The sequence below is a fragment of the Sturnira hondurensis genome, unplaced genomic scaffold (assembly GCF_014824575.4).
Source record: "Sturnira hondurensis isolate 20B ecotype Veracruz unplaced genomic scaffold, ASM1482457v3 Scaffold0008196, whole genome shotgun sequence".
NCBI lineage: Eukaryota > Metazoa > Chordata > Mammalia > Chiroptera > Phyllostomidae > Sturnira > Sturnira hondurensis.
The window spans coordinates 17,395,623-17,420,562 of NW_028080827.1; the positions used below are offsets into that span (position 1 = coordinate 17,395,623).

General features: G+C 40.1%; 1 protein-coding gene and 1 long non-coding RNA gene across 4 annotated transcripts in view; both read left to right on the forward strand.

Annotated features, from left to right (window-relative positions):
- The window catches only part of ZNF609 (zinc finger protein 609), a 204,561-nt gene that overhangs the window by 84,225 nt on the left and 95,396 nt on the right, over window positions 1–24,940 (forward strand). The gene's annotated exons all lie outside the window — the stretch shown is intronic.
- LOC118992305 (uncharacterized) lies at window positions 706–19,589 on the forward strand. Its single transcript, XR_005067610.1, has 3 exons — window positions 706–718; window positions 6,338–6,348; window positions 19,487–19,589. It is a non-coding gene; the product is annotated as an uncharacterized LOC118992305 (long non-coding RNA).

Sequence of the window (24,940 nt, forward strand, 5' to 3'; positions counted from 1 at the left end):
GTGTGTGTTTTAATCCTCACCTGAGTCTGTGTTTATTGATTGGAAGCGGTGGTGGGGGGAGAGAACATCTGTGTGAAATAGAAATATCGATCAGTTGCCTCACTTACATGTCCTGACCAGGGATCAAAGGTGCAGCCTTTTGGTGTATGGAATGACGCTCCAACCAACCGAGCCACTGGGCCAGGGCCTATAGAATGTATACTTTAACTTTTAAACTTCCTCCATACATTTTTCAGGAACTTTGAAAGGCTTTCTATGAACCTATGAACTGTTACAGAAAACAACATCTTTAGGTTTCAGTTATACTCTTCATTTCTCTGCTTAAAATACTCTAATGACTCACCAAATTAAGATAAAATGAAAATGATTTTACCAAAGCCAAACAGTCCTACATATCTGACCTACATATTATGACTGCCTATTTAACTGATTTTAACCACTGTTCCACATTCAGATACCAGCCATACAAGCCTTCTATCTGGTCCTGTCTCAGAGTTTGTGCACTTGCTCTCCACTCAACCTGGTTGCTGCTCCCTAGTACCATACTTACTCATCATTCAGCCATCAGTTCTAGCCCCATTTATCTAATGGTACCTTTATTCGTATTCTAACCCATTACCTTGTTTTATTTTTATAATAGCATGTAGGCTGCCTAAAAGTGTCTTATTTATTTTCTTGTTTCTCAGTCTATCTCTTCTAGAGAAGTCTTTCTTTATCTGTTCAGAGAGTTGTTATCTGTGAGAGGTGTTCCTTATCTGTTCACTGATCACTGTAGTCCCGTTGCCCAGCCTTCTTATTGAACAGTCTATTATTATTATTATTATTATTATTATTATTATTATTATTATTAATTTCAGAGAGAGAGTTCAGTTTTGTTGTTCCACTTGTTTATGCATTCATGGATTGCTCCTTGTTTGTGCCCTGACCAGGGACAGAACCTGCAACCAAGGTGTGTCAATGCAACACTAACCAAATGAGCTACCTGGCCAGGGGGTTATTGAACAGTCTTAAAATAACAAACCAGCCCTGGCTGATGTAGCTCAGTGGATTGAGCGTGGGCCTGTGAACCAGAGGATCACGGTTCAATTACCAGTCAGGGCACATGCCTGGGTTGCAGGCCAGTTCCCAGCAGGGGACGAACAAGAGGCAACCATACATTGATATTTCTCTCCCGCTCTCCTTCCCTTCCCCTCTAAAGATAAATAAATAAATAATCTTTAAAGAAAAATAACAAACCAAAACAGGATACATCTTAACTTCGAAAAAATAATATTGCTACTTGTTAAAATTTAAGACCTGAGGTTGCTGTATTCTCCAACTCCCTTTTTAGAGTGCAAAATGGATTCTTTACGGATAGTTAAAGACTATCAGACTCTTAGAACCCATCTCTAGAGAGAAACTTTTACCAACCAAGGTCTTATGGTCAAAAACCTATTTGGGTAACAGATCAAGTGTTAACATTGTTTCTTCTCCTCTGAGGAGCAGGAACCAAACATTGTTGTGTTTGGGTATTGTGAGAATGAAAGTGGTTTGGTTATTTCTCAGAGCAGGCTTAGTGTGCCATTTTGTTACGTTACTTAAAAAAAAAAACTAGTTTGTTTTCAAGTTTCAGTGAGATAGGGGTGTTACCTCCTGCTGCCTGTGAATATTTTGATACTGTGTTTAACATTGTATCATCTGACATCTGAATTAACCTATCCCTTTGAGTTTTGTAAAACTTTGTAAAACAATCTCCAACCTTTGCCCTGGCCCATCCTCTCATATAACAAAAGGTTGGTGTTTCAATTCCAGGTCAGGGCACATACCTAGATTGTGGGTCTTGGTCTCTCTCTCTCTCATCAAAAACCATATTAAAAATTTTTTTAAAACCCAACTTTTGCAAAATCTTGAGATTAAATCTCAGACTCTAGTATAAAATCTCATAATTTCAGTTCAATCTTTTCATTATCCAAGGTCCACTTTTCAATCTTTCAAGGCTGTTTCTTATTTGGGCGTAGTACCTAGAAGATTAATGAATGTTGGTTGCTAAATAAATGTAAAAATTCTGTTCACCGAATGTAATTGTAATTAGTAATAATAGTGTAATTTATTTTGAGTGCCTTCAAAAGAGACTGTACTAGGCAGCAGTTTACCTTGATAATCTCACAACTTTGACAAGTAGGTGCTAACTATTTGCATTTCACATTTGAAGAAACCTCAGCTTAGAAGCATTTACTTCCTCAAGATCACACAACTGGAAAGGATCAGAAGTTGATTTATCACCTAGGTCTGTGTGTAACTTCAAAGCCGGTCATCTTACCACAATGCTCGGCTGCCCATATCATTTAATTTGATGGGGGCACTAATGTTACACACACCAGGCTCAGATGTTGCTAATAATCCCTCTCTATCACAGCCACACACATGCTTGGAGTTCCTGGCTGAAATAACTACATAATTCTATTAAATTTCTCAAATTTAACTAATGGTGCTAGACAAATAGGAAAGGGATTTTACAGTCTTCATTTATTTGCATTGGCCTTATGACTGTCGTAATTAAACAATAACCTGCATTTATGGTTCAGAAGCAGAAGATGGCAAAAACTTTAATTTTGATAATAGCAGCAGCTATTATTCATGCGGTGGGGAAGGGATTTGCCTAGAACAGGGGTGTCATTTTCTTAGGGAACCACATCAGCCTCATGGTTGGCTGCCTTCAAAGGGCTGAATGTAATTTTAGGACTGTATAAATGTAACTACTCCTTAACTAGGGGCAAGGAGCTCTACATTTGGCCCCTTGAAGGAAACCACGGGTTTAATGTGGCCCCTGGTGAAAATGAGTTTGACACCCCTGGCCTAGAAGGAGAGAGAAAGCAGTTAGTGTGCAAAGAGGTGAGGTCACTTCTGAAGTCTAATTGTCTTATTGTGTGGGTGTGAGGGGACAATACCTACAAAATGGATTAAGGAGGTAACTACACCAAATAATATAGAAGCCAGATGAGTGACATTCACAGTAATTGCCTCTCAGAGAAGAGTGTGCTATTTGTTGTCTGGAAAGCCGCTTGTGAAATTCACTGTAGCATGAGGTAATCATGTAAGAGTTGCTGTAAGTACTCCATACTGAGTGTTGTATCACTGTATCACTGGTCTTATTTAAGTTGGGGGATGATATAAAGAAGAGATTAACATTTAGAGGTCGGAAGCAAACAGTGAAGGTTTATTTTGATTTTACTTTTTATAGCAGCTCTTTTCAGGCATGATAGTATCCATCCCTTAGTTAAAATTGACTCTTCTTCACTGGTATCTTGTCATATTCACAAGGGACACTGGAGTCTATATGTTTTATAGAGCAAATTGAGAGAAGTATGTACGTATATACCCATTTTAGTGTGGCTTCAGTCCGTCCATATGATCCGAGTTTAAACTGGCTGTATGTCAGAGCATGCCAAACTCAGCCACTGCCGTTCAACCCACTTAGATCACAGTGAGCGGCGGCATTGTCACTGAGCCAGTGGCGTGCATATTGCTCACAAAATATATCCTTTTATTTACTAAGTTTCTTAATTTTTGTAAGTGCTTGTCTCTTTACTAGGACAACGTTCTTTATTAATAAATTATAAAACTCCACAGTTATTTTTAATGTTTGCTTAGGCTACTAGGAATACTCACTAAGTCACATAAGCGTTTTAGTAAATTAATTTGTTGTCTTTAATTTCAGAAGCATTGAGTGCAGAATGGAATACTGGCAAAATCAGGTTTGGTGAGGGCATTTGAAGTCATTGTTATGGTGATTCTGATCATCTCTTAAGAGAACCAAGATAGAATAGGTGTTCTTAATAATTGAGCTCTTTCTTTTGTGTGTGTCCCTCGAAATTTACCATGAGTTTTGGGTAGAGTATGGAGGACAATAAATACCCACTTGAACACTGATCTGTACATTTATTTAGGCACTTTTTTGTTGACATTTTAAAAAAATATTTATTTATAAAATGATCTAGGGGGAGGGAGGGAGAAAGAGAGGAGAAAAACATTAATAGGTTGCCTCTTGCACATGCCCTGGTCGGGGACTGAACCTGCAACCCAGGCATGTGCCCTGACCAGGAATCAAACCAGCAGTCTTTCAGTTCACTGGCCGACATTCAACCGAGCCACACCAGCTGACATGTTTCAAATGAGCCTCCTGGACTAGCCATGGAGAAAGAAGTACAACCAGTCAATGGCTGACACTTGAACTGACTGAAAAGTGGATTTGGTTTTATAGGAACTTCAAACAGGACTCCATAGGTGAGCACTTCAGAATATATACATATATAATATATATTAGAATTGGTGGCCATGATGTGATTTGAGGAGGCCACTAAGAGACAGAAATTTCAACAATTTCTAAAAAGACCAGTTAGCTAAACATATTTAATTAGGATCAATTTATTTAGTTGACTCACAGCTTAGAATTAAATGTGAGTAAAGGAACAGACACAAAAGAGATGGGGAAAGGTTTGGAATTGGAGGGTCCTAAGCTGTCAGTGGAGGAGGGAGTGGTAGAGACAGTGTTGCCTACTTCCCAGTTTTACCTTGGGTGGCCCTGAATATATTAGTTCACTAACTCTGAGCTGCTTTGGAGAGCTACTGGAGAGAGATTGTATCACAGCCTAGTGGTACAATACTCAGTTCTGCTAGAGGCCACCATCCTCTTCCAGGTCAGGGGTGGTATCCCTTAGTGTCATTCCGAGATTAGGACTCTTTCATGGAAGGCAGCCCGAAGCTGCCGATAGCGCAGAGGACTTCAGTGGTAAGCTTTGGGAAATCTGATTCCTAGAAAGTGTGAAACAGCATAAACTACATCAAGTGTGTAATATGGAAGTAAAGGGCTAAAAAGGGTCTGGCTACACAGAATTGAGAGAAAATACTTATAAAGAAATTTCAAATATTGACAAAATATTTGAAAAGCAGGCTCTTACTTTATATTTTTAATTGGGATAGCATAAACTTACATCTTTAAAGCCTGGCATTCGATTTTTAAAAAGTACCAACTCAGCTTTTCAAACATAATGTACTTACTATATTGTGGCAATTTTTCTCCTTCACAGCTTTTTTTATGTACAGTTTTAAATATACAGAAAAGTTAAGAGAAGTAAAATGATCACCTACCACTAGATTTAATTGTTAGTTTTACCATACTGTATAATGTGCAGTTTATTTATTAGTTTTGTAGAACAATTTGGAAGTTTGAGACATTTATGTTTGTTTCCTATATAAATCAACATGCATTTAAAAAAACTGAGGGCATTTGTTTATACAGCCAAAATGCCATTATTATACCACACAATAATTTTTTTATTTAATTCTTATTCAAGTACAGTTTTCTGTTTTATATTCCCTGCCCTGCCCCCACCCCCGTGCGCCCCACTTCCCTCCCATTTCCGCCCCCCACCTTAATTATTGTCCATGTGTCCTTTATACTTATTCATGTGAGTCCCTCCCCTTTTCCCCTATGATTCTTTCCCCCTCCTCTCTGTTCCGTATTTGAGACTACACAATAATTTTTTAATATCATCTGTTATTCATATGCAGCAAGATTCAGCCACTTACTTAAGTTTGTTTTTCCTAACCCTAGTAATCCTACTTTCCCCAGGGCCTTATTTCTTATCACTTTGCTATCCATTCCCAGCAGCAATTGGTGAAATTGTTTGAATGTTCAGACTGGTTATAGGGTTCCTATTTGCTCTCACAATGAGTCTCCTAGTGAAGCAGCGTGAGAGTAATTATGCTATCTTAGTACTTCTCCCTCTGAACAGGAATTTGTTGATTAACCTTTGGGTAATACTAGAGAAACAAAATGTGCTAATAAGTCATTCTTTCATTGTGTATCACTGTCAGTGAAGGAGGCAGTATTAGCCAGCCAGTTAGCTTTCTATGTTGTCCTTTCCAGCCCCACCCCCCAAAAAAGCAGTAAATTCACACAGAATACTCTTGAATTTTCTTGTGGGTGTAATTTTTTTTTTAAAGATTTTATTTATTTACCTTTAAAGGGGAAGGAAAGAGAGAGAAACATCAATGTATGGTTGCCTTTTGTGTGTCCCCTGCTGGGAGTTGGCCTGCAGGGGACAGGCCTGCGACCCAGGCATGTGCCCTGACTGGGAATCGAACCGCGATCCTCTGGTTTGCAGGCCTGTGCTCAATCCACTGAGCTATGCCAGCCAGGGCTGGGTGTAATTTTTTAAGCTTTAATTTATTGATCTTTTTACTGTGTGCCAGCCACTAAATGACTAGATCACATCTCACATCATTTTTGTGAGGCAGGAACTATTGCTTATTCCTGAGTATGCTCCAGTATGTGAGCATACTAAGTTTTAGGAAGTTAAGAAACTTGTCCTAGCTGGTGATTTGCAGAACGAGGTAGTCTGACTTCATATTCCACAATTTTAATCATGCTACCTCCCATTATATTCTTTTCTTTCCTTCTTTATCATTTAATATTTCCATAAAAGGCATTTGAGATGACTCAGGATAAATTGATGTCTCAAAGGAACAGATACCAGGAAAATAGTTCTCAGTGACCTTGCCCAGAGGCAATGAGCTAATCAATCTTAAAGAACAGTAGCAGCACCATTTGTTAATGTGTGATAGTGGATGAGTCTGGAGAGTGGAACCAAAATTCTGGACTTCCACTTCTCTTTTTTTCTTTTTTTTTATGTGTTTATTCTTTGTTTTAGTTTTCCTTTTCCATCAAAGTTTATATACAATATTATTTATATTTGTTTCAGGGGTACAGCATGGCAGTTAGACAATCATGTACTTTACAAAGTGGTCTCCTCTATCTTTTTTTCTATTTTTTCCCACAAATAGGGTTTTTTATTTGTCACCATTAAGTTTGAATTTTATTTATTTATTTATTTTCTTTTTCTTTTTCTTTTTTAAATTTATTTTTTATTTTTTTAATATAGTTTATTGATTATACCATTACAGTTGTTCTATTCCCCCCTTCATTCCCCTCCACCCACACAGTCCCTCCCCCACCCTTCTCCCCCCTTAGTTTATAACCACGTGTCTCAACTTCTTTAGATTCTATATTTCCCCCACTATTTTCGCCCTCCCCCCTATCTATTTTCTACCTACCATCTATGCTATTTTCTGTACCTTCTCCCCCCTTCTCCTCCCACTCCCCTGTTGCTAACCCTCCATGTGTTCTTCATTTCTATGGTTCCACTCCTGATTCAGCTGTCCTCTAGGTTTGCTTTTGTTTTAGGTGTGGTTGTTAATAACTGTGAGTTTGCTGTCCTTTCACTGTTCATATTTTTCATCATCTCTTTCTTATATAAGTCCCTTTAGCATTTCATATAATAAGGGCTTGGTGATGATGAACTCTTTGAACTTGACCTTATCTGAGAAGCACTTTATCTGTCCTTCCATTCTAAATGAAAGTTTTGCTGGATAAAGCAATCTTGGCTGTAGGTCTTTGGATTTCATGACTTGGAATACTTCTTTCTAGCCCCTTCTTGCCTGTAAGGTCTCTTTTGAGAAATCCGCTGACAGTCTGATGGGTACTCCTTTGTAGGTGACTGTCCCCTTATCCCTTGCTGCTTCTAGGATTCTCTCCTTCATTTTAGTCTTGGCTAATGTAATTATGATGTGCCTTGGTGTGTTCCTTCTTGGGTCCAACTTCTTTGGCACTCTCTGAGCTTCCTGGATTTCCTGGAAGTCTATTTCCTTTGCCAGACTGGGGAAGTTCTCCTTTATTATTTGTTCAAATAAGTTTTCCACTCGTGGCTGTTTCTTTCCCCCTTCTGGTACCCCTATAATCCGGATGTTGGAACGTTTAAAGATGTCCTGGAGGTTCCTAAGCCTCTCCTTATTTTTTTGAATTCTTGTTTCTTTACTGTTTTCTGGTTGGATGTTTCATTCTTCCTTCTGGTCCACTCCCTTGATTTGAGTCCCATTTTCCTTTCCATTGCTATTGGTTTCCTGGACATCTCCCTTCATTTCAATTAGTTTAGCCTTCATATGTTCCTCTAATTTGTGACTAAGTTCCTCTAATTTGTGACTAAGTTCCTCTAATTTGTGACTGTACTCTACCAATTCTGTGAGCATCCTGATAAATAGTGTTTTAAATTGGGCTTCTGAGAGGCTGGCAATCTGTTGGTCGCTTAGAGTTATTGGCTCTGGGACTTTGAGTTCTTCTTGCGCCATCTTTTGGGCTGTTCGTGCCTGTTACTTAGCAGGATCGGAGCCCGAGGTGTTCACTAGAGCAGGGCAACTCAGTCGCTGGGTTGTGACGTTGTATGTGGGGGCGGGGTCAAAGAGGGACGATGGCTTCCCTCCGGCGCCCGCCTCCGCGACCCCCACCAGCACCACAGCCACCATCGTCACCAGGCCCACGCCCCTCACTCCACTGCACGCGAGTGTGCCACCACTGTCAGCCCTCCACCACTGGGTTCGCCCCCTGGGGCCTGCGTGGTCCGTCTCACTGCGCGCGAATGTGCGACCTTGGTCAGTCTGCCCCGCACCCGGACTGGTTCTGGGCTGCCTGCGCTCCTAGGTCTGTCCTTCCTGACCCTGCTCCGCTGCTGGCTCTGCCTCTCTTACCATCCCCGTTGAACGGTTCGTAGCTGTCGGACTTCCGTATAATTCGGTTTTCTGGCCTCTGGGTGTGTCTTAGTTCTCCAAAACTTTTGTTGTATCCAAACTTGGTTGTGGGAGAAGGCACAGTGTTTCCACCTATGCCTCCATCTTGGCGGAAGTCCTGGACTTCCACTTTTCTTTAAGCCTTCTGATTATTTTTTAATATCTGTTGTGGTAAATGCCTGGATTCTAGGCTGTCTTTAGCAAAGTATCCAAAAGGAGCATTAAATCCTAAATTTTTTTTGAGATACACTAATGTTATAAAATGAGTTAACTCCTTTTATTCTCATGTTACAGTTTGTGGGACAAGGCAGATTGGCCCAGATTTGTACAAAATCGTCACAGTGTGTTGCTAAGGTTAGTTTAACATGAGGAAAGCAGTCTTGTGTGGCACTCTGAAGACGACTGCTTTCCATGTATCGCTAGCAACTTGTGTATGGTCTGCACTGGTATGCAATTTAATTTTTTAAAATGTAGCTATATTCAAGGCAAAATATGTATTTATGGTTTTGAGTAGGACAGCTCAATTGCAATATGCTTCCTTATTGAAGAAGGTGAAGTTTAAGAAGGAATGATCCTTGTGCTAATAATACCTAGTTCCCCTTTAATACCAAATTAAATTTCTTTCTTCACCATGATACTGACATCACACTCAAATTTCTTGGTCCTAAATGTCAAGGTCATTTGTCACTTTATTTCTACAAACACTTATTAGCACCTATCACTGTCCTAAGTACTATGTGTCTCACTGTATACTTCAGATGCTCAGATGTAATCACAGGGCCCTGTGTTAGAGGCCCCTAAACTTTCTTGGTTGTTAGTGTTCTTAGTGTCTCAGTAATTTTTTTCACAGCACACGATCAAAAGATCTACTGCTTCTATTTATTAAATCTTAGGTCTAAACAACTTAAGTATTTACATTCTAACAACATAATCATCGTTTGTAAAAATAATACCCAAAATTAAAAGAAAAATTATTTTATTTCATTCTTAAAATAACCATAGTTGCTTACCAGTGTGACCCGTGCACCTGTTGGGAACTGCACAAGTTCTCAGTTTTCGGAATCACATTAGACCGCCACCCTCGTCTCCCATCCCCAGTTGATTTTCACATACTTGCTTTTTATCACAGTTGTTGAAAACCCAGTTTGCAAAAGATATAGAATGATCTAATGTTGAGACTATGAACTACCTGTAGTTCCTGTGGTGCCCTACAGATGTTGAGCATTCCTGTGTTTCCTCCAAAAATTTAAAATATTTATCAGTGCCTTTTTGAGTTTGTTGTGCTGCCACAGGATACCTCGGCACACAATTGGGGAATGTAGCCCCATCCAAAAAAAATAGTCCCTATGTAATGATTTGTGTTTCATACTGTTCCCCTGCTGACGCTTAAGTCCCTGCCCGGCCCTACAAAGTATGTATATATTTGCCTTTGTTTATGCACAGCGCACTTGTTTGTACCTCTGGTTTATGCCATCTTTCCACTTCACACTCACCTCCTTCCTTAATCACCTTTCCCCTTCTCTTCTCAAAACCACATCTCTAACCTCCTGAAGTCACTCTAAGACATATCGCTTTAGACTCTGGGTACCACTCTGTTGCCATTTTTCATATTCTCCTGTGGTAAACTGGGGAGGAAAATGGTTCCCCCGAGAAATATCCACATCTCTAACCCTGGACCCTGTGAATGTTTCCTTCCATGGAAAAAGTGCTTTTGCAGTTATGGTTAAGGATTTTTTTTAACTATGAGAGAAAGTTTATTTAGAAAGTCACCGAGGTAGAATAAGTGAGCTGTAGAAGAAGGCTCAGGAAACGAGTTACAGAGGCAATGAAGGGCCCTCGGAGTTTAGGAGAGAGGAAGGTAGAGGTAATGGGTGCCTGCGGGGAGAGGGGAGGGGAAAGGCTTTGGAGGGGTCCCAGGAGGGAGAGATTTTAAGCAGAGGAAGTTGTTATTATCTAGGTGGGCTCTAAATGCAATCACCTGTATGTAATCTTACAAGAAAGAGGCAGAGGGAGATTTGAATTTGCAGAAGAGAACAGTGATGTGAAAACTGGAGCAGAGAGGTTTAAAGATTCTGGCCCTGAAGATTAGAGCAATGCAGCCACAGCCAAGGAGTGCTGGCAGCTGCGAGAAGCTGGAAGAGTCAGATTCTCTCCTACAGCTTCCAGAGGAAGCCTGGCCGTGCTCACATGCATTTCAAACCAGTGAAACTGACTGTGGGCTCTGGCCTCCATAGCTGTGAGAATAAATTTATGTTGTGTTAAGTCACTAAATTTTTGGTAATTTGTCACAGCAGCCACAGGAAACTAATATATGTGCCTTCTAGATTAGTTAACACTTTTGTATAGTGTATCTGGCATATTTCTTCTTTATAGAGCCAAACTCTAAGAGGTTCACTTCCATGCTAACAAAAGTTCTCTTTGATCTGATTTACCTGCCTAAAAAATGAAACATATCTAATTGGCTAATTCATTTATTCACTTACGTATTCGTTCATTCAATAAATTTTTGAGAATTTGCTGTGTGCCAAGCACTGCACCTGACATCATTTCATGATTAAATAGTTCCCCAAAAAGATACTCACTCATAAGTTAATTGTACTTATTTGTTGTAAATCATAACTAAGCTTCAGTAATTAATAATTCAGGCTGTTGCTTTCTCTATTTTCCCCCTCATTTTTTAAACTGAGAGCAAGCTGATCTTTCTAGAGCTTGTTTAGAAGGGAAATCGTGTTGCTAATCCTACAAAAATATACTGTTCTGTTCTGTATTTGGCTTCACACCCACATTGTTAATATTGAAAGACACCCTAGAAGTAATTAGCCCACTCCGTGTTTTCTGTGTATAGGAACTGAGTTCTAAAGAGGAGAAGTGATTTGCCTGAAGTCATAAAAATAAAGGCAGAATTAGACATCCCAGTTTATCCTTCTTTCCACTGTGGGCAGAATCAAGTTTACTCTGTTAGCCTCAGTTTTCATTCCAAACTTACATCTAGTGTTAAAAGCCTAAGACTCCCTAAACTGAAAGTTTGTTTTGGACTGTATTTATCTATTTCTTGGTTTCCTCCCTACCAGAATTACAGTATGGGCCATTTTGAACTGGTGTTTCTGTGGGGTAATGGGAAAACTGCTGCATTGGGAGTTAACAGATTTATATTCTGGTTCCAGGTCTATAATGAACTAACTATAAGTAACTGAGCAAATCAGCAAATAACTTCCTTTTTCTGAACTTCATTTTATTTATATGTAAGATGAGAGATTAATGTGGATAATCTCTAGCGTTGTGTGGGTCAGTGAATCCAGGGATTTTGCTTTCCAGTTCCACACTACCTCACTCTTTGTCCTCTAGAGACTTTTAAAAGCGTATGATCCATAAGGACAGTCTATGTCTTTCTTTTTTAAAGTCCATGCCACTGCCAGGAATAAGAGATCACTTTGCAGAGTGAATGCTGAGGTTGATATATGCATTGCTTCTATAGACCGTTAATCCTAGAAGGAAGACAAAGAACTTTTGGACACTGATCCTTCAGTGGAGCACAGAGTTAGGCAGAATGCTTAGATACTTCCGTAGTATAGCTCATAATGCCCCCAGTGTTGATGAAGATAATGAGAATGACAGTGAATTTTTATTCACTGTGTGCTAAATACAGTACTAATCTCTTTAAATGTCTTAATGAGTGGATTAAATGGGTTAATAAATGTAACACATGGAATAATGCCTGGTACGTGGTGAGAGCTATATAAGTAATATCTGCTGTCATTATATTTATTGTTATATTATTGTGGTCATGGTTGTAGTTAATCTTCACAGAAGCCCTATACGGTAGGTACTGTTTTTATCCATTTTGCAGATGGAGAAGCTGAATGCCAGAAGTTATTCAAAGAAATAGAATTCAAGTCTCTAGTCAGTGCACTTAAAACTTCATTTGGGCCCTGGCTGGTGTAGCTCAGTGGATTGAGCACGGGCCTGTGAACCAAAGGATCACGGTTCGATTCCCAGTCAGGGCACATACCTGGGTTGCAGGCCAGTTCACATAAGAGACAACCATACATTGATATTTCTCTCCCTCTCTCCCTCTATCCTTCCCTTACCCTCTAAAGATAAATAAAATCTTTAAAAAAAAACTTCATTTGGTTAGGAGTGTGTAGGGAGATTGGGTAACTATATTTCCTTAGAGTAGCCAGGGAAGGCCCCTTTGAGAGGTGACATTTAGGCTAAGATTGAAAGATAAAACATTAGCCATATAAAAATTGGGGTGCAGGGTGCCAGGAGGAGTTCTGGGCAAGAAAGTAAGGCAGGTACAAAGGCCTGGGGGGGAGAATGGGTTTGGTGAGGTTCTAAAAATAGAAATGGCACCTTCTCCATGCATTGGTCCTTCCATGAATTCTCTAAAATTGCATACCTACACAAACTTTCTTTTCCCTCGTCTCTATTTTATTTTCTCTGTAACACTTGTCACATAACTATGTAATTTAGTTTGTCTCTGTCTGTATCCCCCACAACAGGATATAAGCTCCATAAGGGCAGGGATTTTTGTCTGACTTATTTGTCACTGTAACTAGGGCCTCTGTTAGGCCATGGAGCTTCTTACTGCAAAGTAGGAAAAAAGTCTCCTTTCCAGGAGGTTCCTGCCCTACACCAGGACATGCAGCTTAGCTGACAAAGCATGAACTGGATTTCAGCTTCATCCTGCCTCCTCAGCTAGGAGCCCTTATACAAGACATAATTGAACAACCATTACGTGACAGTCCTGTGTGCATCCATAGTCTCTACAACAGCACTAGCATGTAGCAGTCACTGCATAAATATTTGTAGAATGACAGAGAGTTTAGAGTGAAAGAAGGAGTGGTTATGAGGTGAGAAGGGAGTCAAGAAACTAGCTCTGATAGGAACTTCTAAGCAGTTTGAACTTTTTTCCCCCCTAGTAGTCAGCTGTAGAGTCCCTTGGAATACTTTTTATTGAATAATAATCTGTATTTTTAATAAGCAGTGCAAGTAATTCTGTAGTAGGGAAAAGCATGAGCCAAGTTAGTTGAAGTCCACCTTGCAGTGCTTTTGGACCCTGGCCTTGGGGCTGTGTCTCCTGCCTTCTTTACCCTTGTCTATTTGTCATTGCATTTGATGTGAATATGTTGGTTTACCCTGTTCTATCAAGCTCTGTGTGAGGAGGGGCTTTGGGATGAGCTATGTATAAAATAACAATTTTTTTCTTGCAGCCTCCATCCAGCCATTGTAAGGTAGAATTTTTAAATCAGCGTTGTTAACAGAAAACCCAGGACCTCTGGTCCTTGTGATTGAATAGTGAGAATGGGGAGTGAGGGCACCAAACATTATTTAGGAACTTCCTGTGTGATTACTCAAAATCCATCTTATTTTTCATCAGTTTCTACCCTCACCCCCCAAAACCCACTAGCCTTCACTGATGTAATTTAGGGTTTTCTGTTCATTGAGGAGATGACAGCTGGGATCTTGGAATTAAGTGACTGCGCTTTTGTTTCTCTTTCATGCTGATGTTTTCTTGGCACCCATGGCCATATTCAAGAGTTCACTTTCTCCGTAAGAGTTTTTGTTGGCAGTTTTTATCTCATTGCCTTTCTCTTCTGTGATAGGATAAGGATACAACTTGAAAAAGAAGGAAACTGCAGAGGTTTATTGATGGAGTTCCTGCCCCACTGTGCCCTAGGCTTGGTATGTGCAGGCTTCTGATGAATCACTGCTGTTAGTATTTAGTATTTACTGATCCTTATATCTCAGTATTGTGCAAAGCATAGAATCTGTCCAAGGGACTTCATAGCTAAATCACCCACTTGATCTGTTGGCTTTCTCCTTTCTTCATCTTTGTTGGTGGCCACAGAGAGGAAAATGGAAGATAGAAAACTAAGCAAGGTGAAATCTAGACTATGTCACTTTACTGCTGTCTGGGAAGTGGCCTGGGAGTTCAGATGCAAGGATTTGATGCTGCATGCAGCTGCCATAAATCACCCGTTCTCACTGGGGTGAGGAGGAAGTGTTTCCACATGGTTGCTCAAGTCTGTCTTCTCTTTGCCCTGTTGCTCCCTCTCTCTTTTTCATTAATTGCTTAGCAGTTGCTGATGCAATTAAAACGAGATATGTCTGCAGCCTCGATGGTTTGCTGTCAGGGCCCTATCTCTGAGGTCTTCATCTTGCTGCTAGGGATGGATGAATATCTGATTTTGAAGCAAGAGGAGGGAGGGACCTGTGGCTGCCGTTAAGTGCATTTTTTTTTTTTTTGAAAAGCAGCAGCTTGCAGAGCTAGATTTCTCCTGACACTCTAATCATTTTACCAAGCCGAGTCCTAGTCCCTTGTGCTGTTCATTAATGGGGCTTATATTTGGCAGTACAGTATATAGAAATGAATCCTGCTAAATTGCTCTTTTTGGTGATATAGAAAGTGCTTTTTACTTTTTAAACAGGCAAGAATGAGACAAACAGCAGGCTTGAAGTGCAGAAGAGTGAAAACCAAATCTGCGTGTTTCCATGGAAAACAAGAACCTGGAGATGTTAAGAGAACTAGATTGTAGCATTTAGTCTATTTCAGGTCACTGTGTGGAATATACACTATACCTGTTAGTATATATGTCTTCCTCCTGGCCAGCATGCTTCTGACTTCTGTTCCTCTTTGCTTTTTTGTGGACTTTGAAATTGCCACAAAAATCTCAGAGGACCTAACCATTGTGTTTCTACTCTGTTTCGGATAGAGGAGCGTTGACTGCCTCACCAGTGGTGCTTTGGTAATCATATGGCAGGTGGGTTGCTGTGGGACATGAATTCTTCATCTGCTTCCTTGTACCCCAGACTGCTGTGTGTGTTTGCCATGCTCACAGAGGAATCTGCTGCCTCCAACATTGATACTCAAACTTTAGCATGCATGGGAATCACCTAGGGAGCGTGTTAAAACATAGGTTTCTAAGCTGAACCCTCAGAGATTCTGATTCAGTAAATCTAGTGTGAGGTCCATGTGCATTTTTTAAAAGATCTATCTATCTATCTGTCTATCTATCTATCTATCTATTTATTTTTAGAGGGGAAAGGAAGGGAGGGAGAAAGAGGAAGAATATCATTAATGTGTGGTTGCCTCTCCCGTGTCCCCCGTCCAGGACCCAGGCCACAACCCAGGCATGTGCCCTGACTGGGAATTGAACTGGCAACCCTTTGGTTCACAGGCCAGCACTCAGTCCACTGAGCCACACCAGCCAGGGCACATATGCATTTTTAACAAGTCCCCAGTAAGTGGTGATGCTCCCAATCTGGAGACCACACTTAGGGCAGTACAGGTCCAGGGATAATGCCTTACACATAGCCGAGACTCAATATTTGTTGACTTGATTTGACTTTTCTAGTAGTTAGGTCTCTCTTAGTTTGTGATAGATTCTGAAGATTTTTATCTGCTGTTACTTTTAATCAAAGCTAATCTATTGAAATCATTACCTGAATTTTTAACTTCAAGCCATTCTCCCCCCTACAGATCTCTTATCATCAGTACATCCATGTTTGTTGCTAACTCTGTATTTGTTAGAGTGCTTGATTCTGATAGGCATAGATATACTTTGAAACTTAAATGTTTTATATTTATAATTAGACAACTGATCTGATGGATGACAGGTTTCGTTTTTTCCCCCTTAAGGTGTAGGGGAGGTGTTTCTTTGTGAACTCTGATTTACTAAATTCCTTCAGATCACATTCTGACCTGGCAGTGGGGATAATTATTGTTTCTTATTTTTAATAGACTTTATTGTTTTAGAATAGTTTTAGAATTATACAGAAGTTAAGAAAATAGTATGGAGAATTCCCTTTTCCCTATTTTTAACATCTGCTATTATTAGTTTGAAACATTTGTTACAATTAATAGACCAATATTGGTATTATTATTAAACTAAAGTCTGTATCTTATATAGTTAATTTACTTATTTTTTCTTCTTGTTTCTGAATCATAGCTAGGATACCACATTCCATTTGGCTGTCTTGTCTCTTTAGGTTCCTCTTGTCTGTGGCAGTTTCACAGACCTTCCTTGCTTTGATGACCTTGACAGTTAGGAGTTCTAGTTAGGTATTTTGTAGACTGCTCCACTGTGAGAATTGGTCATATGTTTTCCTCATGATAATACTGGAATAATAGGTTATTGGGAAGATAACCTCAGAGGTAGAGGTAAAGTGTCATTTTCATCACATCATATTAAATCTACATACTATTAACATGATTCATGACTGCTGATGTTGACCTTGATCACCTGGCTGAGGTAGCGTTTGTCAGGTTCCAGACTGTAAAGTTACTCTTTCCTCCACTTTCCTTATTGTGCTCTCTGGAGAGAAGTAATCGTGCACAGTCCACAGCCTAAGGAGTGGGAAGTTAGTTATGCTGCTCCTCCTTAGGGACAGAGTATCTATGTAAGTTATTTGGAATTTTACATGGGATATTTGTCTCTTCTCCTCCATTTATTCATTTATCCATCATTTATATCAGTATAGACTCATGGATATTTGTTTTATATTTTGTGTTATAATTCAATACTACTTTACTTTGTCATTCAAATTGTCCATTTTTATGTTTCTTTAACATGTTTCATTAGCATGTGTATGTGTGCAAATGCACATTCCCCCATGCATACATGCCTGTGTCCATGGTTGTTTGAGTACTCCCTCGCATTCTGGCACTGCAAAATGCAGTAGACTCATCTTGTATACATCTTTCCTGCCCCAGTCCAGGAATCAGCCATTTCTCTAAGGAGCCCTGATTCCTTTTTTTTTTTTTTAGATTTTATTTATTTATTTATCTTTAGAGGGGAAGGAGAGGGAGAGAAACATTAATGTATGGTTGCCTTTCGTGCATCCCCTGCTGGGAACTGGCCTGCAGGGAACTGGCCTGCAACCCAGACATGTGCCCTGACTGGGAATCGAACTGAGATCCTCTGGTTCGCAGGCCTGTGCTCAATCCACTGACCTACACCAGCCAGGGCCCTGATTCCTTTTATTAGAGAATGCAATTAGGAGACAAGATCTGTCATCAAAATTACAATTAAAATATAGAACAACCATCACTCAGAACCATCAGAAATTCAGTTGAATGGAAGTCTGACAACTACAGAATGAAAGAAATCACATCCATCCAGACTGGTAGGAGGGGCAGAGATAAAGAGTGGGCTGGTCCCACAACCATGTGTGATGCATACAGGTTCAGGAGGGCTGTCTCAGGAGTGAAGAGTCCCCAGGCCACACTAGGCCCACAGCTCCAGAACCAGGAAGATAAGTCCCCATAACTTTTGGCTGAAAAAAACAGCGGGGATTGAGTCAGTGGAAGAAACCTCTGGGTCCCAAGCAGCTCCCTTTAAAGAACCCACACACAGACTTATTCAGACTCATTTGCTCTGAGCTCCAGCACCAGGGTAGTAGCTTAAAGGCACCAGTGGCACACAGGGAGAAACTGAAGTGTCTGACATCAAGGCGGGAACTGGAGTCAGCTTTGTTCCAGACAGAAAGGCAAGTAGAGGTCATTGCCCTTTTTCTGAGCCCTCTCTCCACAGAGCCACAGAGCTGGCAGGCAGGTACCATATCTGAGATTCTATCAACCTGACTAACATGGTTTGCCCTGTCCTAGAGATTCCAAGAGTGTTAACCTTGATTTCGCCATATGAATGGCTGGTCTCGGCTCATGTTTCACAACTTCCTAAATCCTCTTAAACAAGCAATAACCAGCCTCAGTAAGCCCCAGCCCCATACCTCTTCCTAAGTGGCCCCAGGCCCAGCACTAGCAGCAGCCAGCTTTGGAACACAGCCTGGCATTGCCTGGCAATGTCCAAGCCCAGCATAAGTAGCAGCCATCTCAAATTGCTTTATAGCTCAGGCAGGGTGGCCCAGGGCAAAACACAGGTGGAGGCTGATGTTGGCCTGCACCACTCAGGAAACCTCAGGGCCTGCACAACCACTGGACAACTACAGACCATATCAGAATACTGCCACCTGCACAGCTTCCCTTGCATAGTTTATCCTTCATAGAGGGCAGAGGTTGGTCATCAGTGGTCACAGCCAGTCCTCGCAGCTGACTGGCCTGGGTAAATCCCTTCCACTGACCAGCCAATAGCAATCAAGACTCAACTACAAGAGGAGGGTGTACTCAGTCCACAAGAAGGACACACCTCAAGTACCCAGCGTATGTGATAGGGGAGACTATTCCACTGGACCCTACAGGACACCTACTTACATTAGGCCACACCACCATGACATGGAGTCAGAGCAGCTCTACCTAATACAGAGAAACAAACACAGGGAGGCTGCCAAAACAAAGAGACAAAGAAACATGGCCCTAATGAAAGAACAGATCAAAACTCCAGAAAAAGAGCTAAATGAAATGGAGATAAGCAGTCTGTCAGATGCAGAGTTCAAAACACTGTTTACAAGGATGCTCAAGGAACTTAGTGGAGACCCTAACAGCATAAAAAAGATCCAGTCAGAAACGGATACACTAATTGAAATAAAGAACAATTTACAGGGAAACAGCAGAGTGGATGAAATTGAGAATCAAATCAATGATTAGAAACATGAAGAAGCAAAAAAAGAAAAAAAAACCCCAAAACCAACAACCAATCAAAACAAAAAGAAGAAAAAAGAATCCAAAAAAATGAGGATAAGAGTAAGGAGCCTCTAGGACAATGTCAAGAGGTCCAATGTTCGCATCAGAGGGGTACTAGGAGGAGAAGAGAAAGAGCAAGAAATTGGGAATCTGTCTGAAAAAATGCGGAAAGAAATTTGTCTAAGACATGCAAGTTCAGGAAGTGCAGAGTCCCAAACAAGATGGATGCAAAGAGGCCCACTCCAATACACATCAGAATTAAAATGCCAAAGGTTAAAGATAAAGAGAGAATCTTAAAAGCAGTAAGACAAATTAGATACCTACAGGGGGCGGATTCCAATAAGACTGTCAGCTGATTTCTCACAAGACACTTTGCAGGCTAGAAGGGATTGGCAAGAAATATTCAAAGTCACTGCTCCCACACCTGGGCCTGGGCTGTTTGGCCCAAGGGCTGAAGGGGCCCAAACATCCCATTACTAACTCCAGTCTGTGTCAATCACCCTGAAATAAAGTCCGAACACGTCAAAAAAAAAAAAAAGAAATATTCAAAGTAAGGAAGAGCAGGGACCTACAACCAAGATTGCTCTACCCAGCAAAGATGCCACTTAAAATTGAAAGGCAGATAAAGAGCTTCCCAGATAAGAAAGAAACTAATGGAGTTCATCATCACCAAACCATTATTATATGAAATGTTAAAGGGACTTATTTAAAAAAAAAGATCAAAGCTGTGAACAATAAAATGGCAATAAATACATATCTATCAACAATTGAATCTAAAAAACAAAGTAAACAAACAGGAACAGAGACAGAATCATGTATATAGAGGGGGTTTTGGTGGTTGCCAGATGGGAGAGAGGTGTGAAGGACTGGGTGAAGAGGTGAGGGGGTTAAGAAATACAAATAGGTAGTTACAGAATAGCCATAGGGACGTAAAGTACAGTATAGGAAATGGAGTAGCCAATGAACTTATATGCATGACCCATGGACGTGAACAATGGTATGGGAATTGCCTAAAGGAGTGAGGGGTGCTGATGCTGGGTGGAGGAGGTCAAAGGGGGAAAATTGGTACAACTGTAATGGAATGATCAATAAAATATAATTTAGAATACTTATGAGGTTCCAGCCAAGATGTAGGTATAGGTATATATGTTTCACTTCCTCGTACAACCAAAAAAAGGTTGGTTTTCAGGCCTGAAAACCAGTGCCTGAAAATCAAACTATGGAAGTCTGACAACCAAGGAGTTAAAGAAGAAACATTCATCCAGACATTCATCCAGAATAGATAAAGTGCTTCCTAGATAAGGTCAAGTTAAAAGAGTTCATCATCAGGCCCTGGCTGGTGTAGTTCAGTGGACTGAGCACGGGCCTACAAACCAGAGAATCACGGTTCGATTCCCAGTCAGGGCACATGCCTGGGTTGCAGGCCAGTTCCCAGGCAGAGGACACATGATACATTGTGTGTCCTCGGCAGAGGCAACCATACATTGATATTTCTCGCCCTCTCTCCTTCCCTTCCCCTCTAAAGATAAATAAAATATTTTTTAAAAAAGTTCATCATCAGCAAGCCCTTATTATATGAAATATTAAAGGGACTTATATAAGAAAAAGATGATGATCAAAACTATGAACAGTAAAATAACAAGAAACTCAAGTCTATCAACAACTGAACCTAAAAAATAAAAACTAAGCAAACAACTAGAACAGGAACAGAATCACAGAAGTGGAGATCACATGGAGGGTTATTAGTGGGGAAAGGGAGAATGGAGAGAAGAATACAGGGAATAAGAAGCATAATTGGTGGGCACAAAGTAGACAGGGGAAGGTTAAGAATTGTATAGGAGCCCTGGCTGGCGTAGCTCAGTGGATTGAGCGCAGGCCTGCAAACCAAACAAGCACAGTGTTTGATTCTCAGTCAGGGCACATGCCTGGGTTGCAGGCCAGTTCTCAGCAGGGGACACATGAGAAGCAACTATACATTGATATTTCTCTCTCTCCTTCCCTTCCCCTCTAAAGATAAATAAACAAAATCTTTAAAAAAAATAGTATAGGAAATGGAGAATTTAAAGAACTTACATGTGTGACCCATGGACATGAACTGAGAAGAAGGGAATGCTGGAGAGAGGGGTGTGCATGGTAGAGGGGGATAAAGAGGAGAAAAAATTGGAACATGTATAATAGCATAATCAATAAAATGTACTTTTAAAATAAAATATATAATTTTTTTAAAATTTAAAAATCTAAAGAAAAGAAAAACAATTCATGCTTTTTGCTATTGGAGTGAGGCTCTTATTTTTTTTAAAGATTTCATTTTTTATCTTTAGAGAGGGGTAAAAGGGAGAGAAATATCAAGGTGTCAGAGAAGCATCAATCAGTTGCCTCTCCTGTGCCCCCAACTGGGTGGGGACCGCACCCACAACCCAGGCATGTGCCCTGACTAGGACTCAAACCTTACGCCCATCCCAATGAGCCGCACCAGTCACGGCGGGGGTCATTGTTTTTAAAACAAACCTATTAATACTATTATTTTATATTTTTGATATACAGTAGTTTTCCCTTATCTGTGGTTTCACTTTCTGTGGTCAACCACAGTTCAAAAATGTTAAATGGAAAATTCCAGAAATTAACAGTTCATAAGTTAAAGTGCTTGCCATTCTGAGTAGTGTGATAAAATCAGTGTCATCCCTCTCCATCCTGCCCAGGCACGAATCGTCTGTTTGTCTGGTGTGTCTATGCTGTGTACACTACCCGCCCATTTTTCTTACAGCCATCTTGGTTATCAGGTAGACTATTGGTGTATCACAGTGCTTGTGTTCAAGCAACCCTTATTTTAATTTAATGGCCCCCAAGCACTGGAGTAGTGGTGCTGGCGATTTGGATGTGCCAAAGAGAAGTTGTAAAGTGCTTCCTTTTAAGTGAGAGGTATGTATGTATATATAGGGGAAAACAGTATGTATAGGGTTTCATACTGTGTGCAGTTTCAAGCATCCACTTGGGGTCTTGGAACATTTCCCCTTTGGGATAATGGGAGACTACTATATCAGTAAATAAACAAATTTGTTGCTNCCCCCAACTGGGTGGGGACCGCACCCACAACCCAGGCATGTGCCCTGACTAGGACTCAAACCTTACGCCCATCCCAATGAGCCGCACCAGTCACGGCGGGGGTCATTGTTTTTAAAACAAACCTATTAATACTATTATTTTATATTTTTGATATACAGTAGTTTTCCCTTATCTGTGGTTTCACTTTCTGTGGTCAACCACTATATCAGTAAATAAATTTGTTGCTGCTAAATTTAAATATAGTTTCTACAGAGGTTGAGACTACATTGTACATTATATTGATTCTTCAGATGCTTATTATTTTAGATGCCCTTATGTATTTTAAATCAAATTTCTCCATTTCAGAGACTTTCCTAGTACTGAGTGAGCCTTGACTATTGGGTTTGAGAATGTTGGATTGATTCTCAATTGAAGAGCAACAAGACGTCAAACAGCCAAAGAGGGAGGTCTAGAATGTTCCCTGCTTACAGTGTTCATTAAAGGAGAAAAAGAGAGATGTTCCTAGAACACCGGTGTTTTGAATATTAACATCCAGAGATTGGGTCTGGGAGGGGAAACAGAAGAAGGGTGACGCAGAAATTGCCTAGTGATCAAAGAAGGGATTTGACTCCTCAGTAGATAGCATTTTACTCTTATGAAATTACTACATTGTGAATCTTACGGAGGCAGAATGGGAATAACAATCATCGTGGAAGTCCTTTATTTCCTCAGGGAGGTTGACATCTTTGTTTTCTCCTGATACTTAATTCCCTTCCTTATTCAGGTTTTGTGTGCTATTAATTATATAAATTAATGAGATCCTGGGCAGTATGGCTGTGTGTAGGACTATATATTCACAAAAAAAAGAAGGTCTTGAAATTTTGGCAAGGTGAACTTAATGACATAGCCACTCAAACTTTACCAATATTTGGAGTTTAATCTATGTTTCAACCAAACAAGCTGGCTTTATCCAATTGAGAAAAATATAAATACAAAAAAATTACTTGGTATATTTGAGAAATTGATCAAATTGGAGACTAATCAGGAGTAGGCACCTTGAAAAGCCAAAATCCCTAGTTTGGCTTCTTTTAGTTCTAATTTATCTATTTTATTTATGTCAGAACTTGCATATGTAAGGATGTGACTTTTGTTATTAATAACTACAGTTTATTCAGTGCCTACTTACTGCCAGTTTCATGAGGCTTTCTTTAACCATTAACGCTGACTGTAGGCTAGCATAAATGTATTATAAAGTGTGGTGCAGACTTCTGTTGTCACATGCACCTTAGTTCCTATGTCAATTAAAAATCCATCATCAAATTTTTGTTCAAAAAGTTAAAAAGAAAGTTAGTGCATTCATTGTCAGAATTACATTCAACCACAGAGCCTAGAATTGTTGGGTTTTTTTTCAGCCAAACTATGAATCTTGCCTGAAAAGCTGGAATAAACTTACAATGTCTAACAAAATGTATTTCCCATACACCATCTAGAAAGCTACTAGAAAATGTTCTCCACAAAATAAGGGTGTAAATGAGGAAAAAGCTAAACATGTAACAGAGGAAACAGGAACTCCAGTAAACAAGAAGGGCTAGGGGTGTGGAGACCTCAGGTACAGCTTGTAAGCACTGAGAAGGCAGCCAGCCCACGGTGGTGATCCAAGACTTCTTTAGGGAGGTGAAATAGAATACTTAGTGGGTCTCAGTGTCTTGAGAGGAAATTTTATAGTTGACAAAGATTTTCTGGGGAGAAATATTGATGAATACATAGAAAATCTAAGCAAATGAATAAAAAAAGATAATTACAAGAAAAGCAAAAAGTGGTACAGTTAAGGAAAGAAACATCATGATTTACTATATGAGTCAAGTGTGAGTTGTCTTAATTGTAATGGTACACTGAATGTGGAACTAATAAATGTGTAATGTCATTATACAGGGTAGTTGGGGAGATAGAAGGGATGCGGGTACTGAAGGAGAAAAGAGGTCTATCTAAATCATCATCTTCCAAAGTGGGAAATGGATAGATAATTCCCCAAAGTGAAAAATCAAGAGGTGGCCACACAAGGAAGTCACTTGGAAATGTGGAGGTCGGTTCCGTGTAGACGTGGGACGACAACAGGGCTGGAGCTACTGGTTTTCTGAACCAACTCATTCTGATTTTTGAAAATAGCTGTGCCTAGGAGAAAAATGTTAAAGAAAAAAACACAATGTAAAGCAGTTACTTTCTAAACAAATTTTACCATGGTGAGAACCCTAATTCAGTGCATACTTCTTTGTCCAGATTTCTGATTTATCATTTACCGTGATGCTTTGGCTGCCAGTCTTCACAGAATTTCAGAGGTCGGTCAGGTTTGGGGGGGAGGTTTGTTTTTGTTTTTTGGTGGGGATGATGTGATGGCTGTAGCTTTCTAAGCATTTCATCCAAAAACCATAACGTGAGACTAAGAAGACAAGTCTGCTTTATTTCCTGGGAGCAAAAAGCCTTTCCCAGAAGCTCGCTGCAGACTTTGATCCTCGCATATCTTTGACCATAACTGGGTCATAAGCCCTCTTTTTAAACTAGTTCCTGACAGGGGAAATGAGATTTCTGTGATTATCTTAGACTGATTATCTCAGGTGAAATGGAAGTTGGGTGTCAACCACAGTACCTACTGCCCAGTCACTACCTATTAAGTACTCAGTGGGAACCCACTCCTCTTTCAAGAAGCTTTTGCTTTTA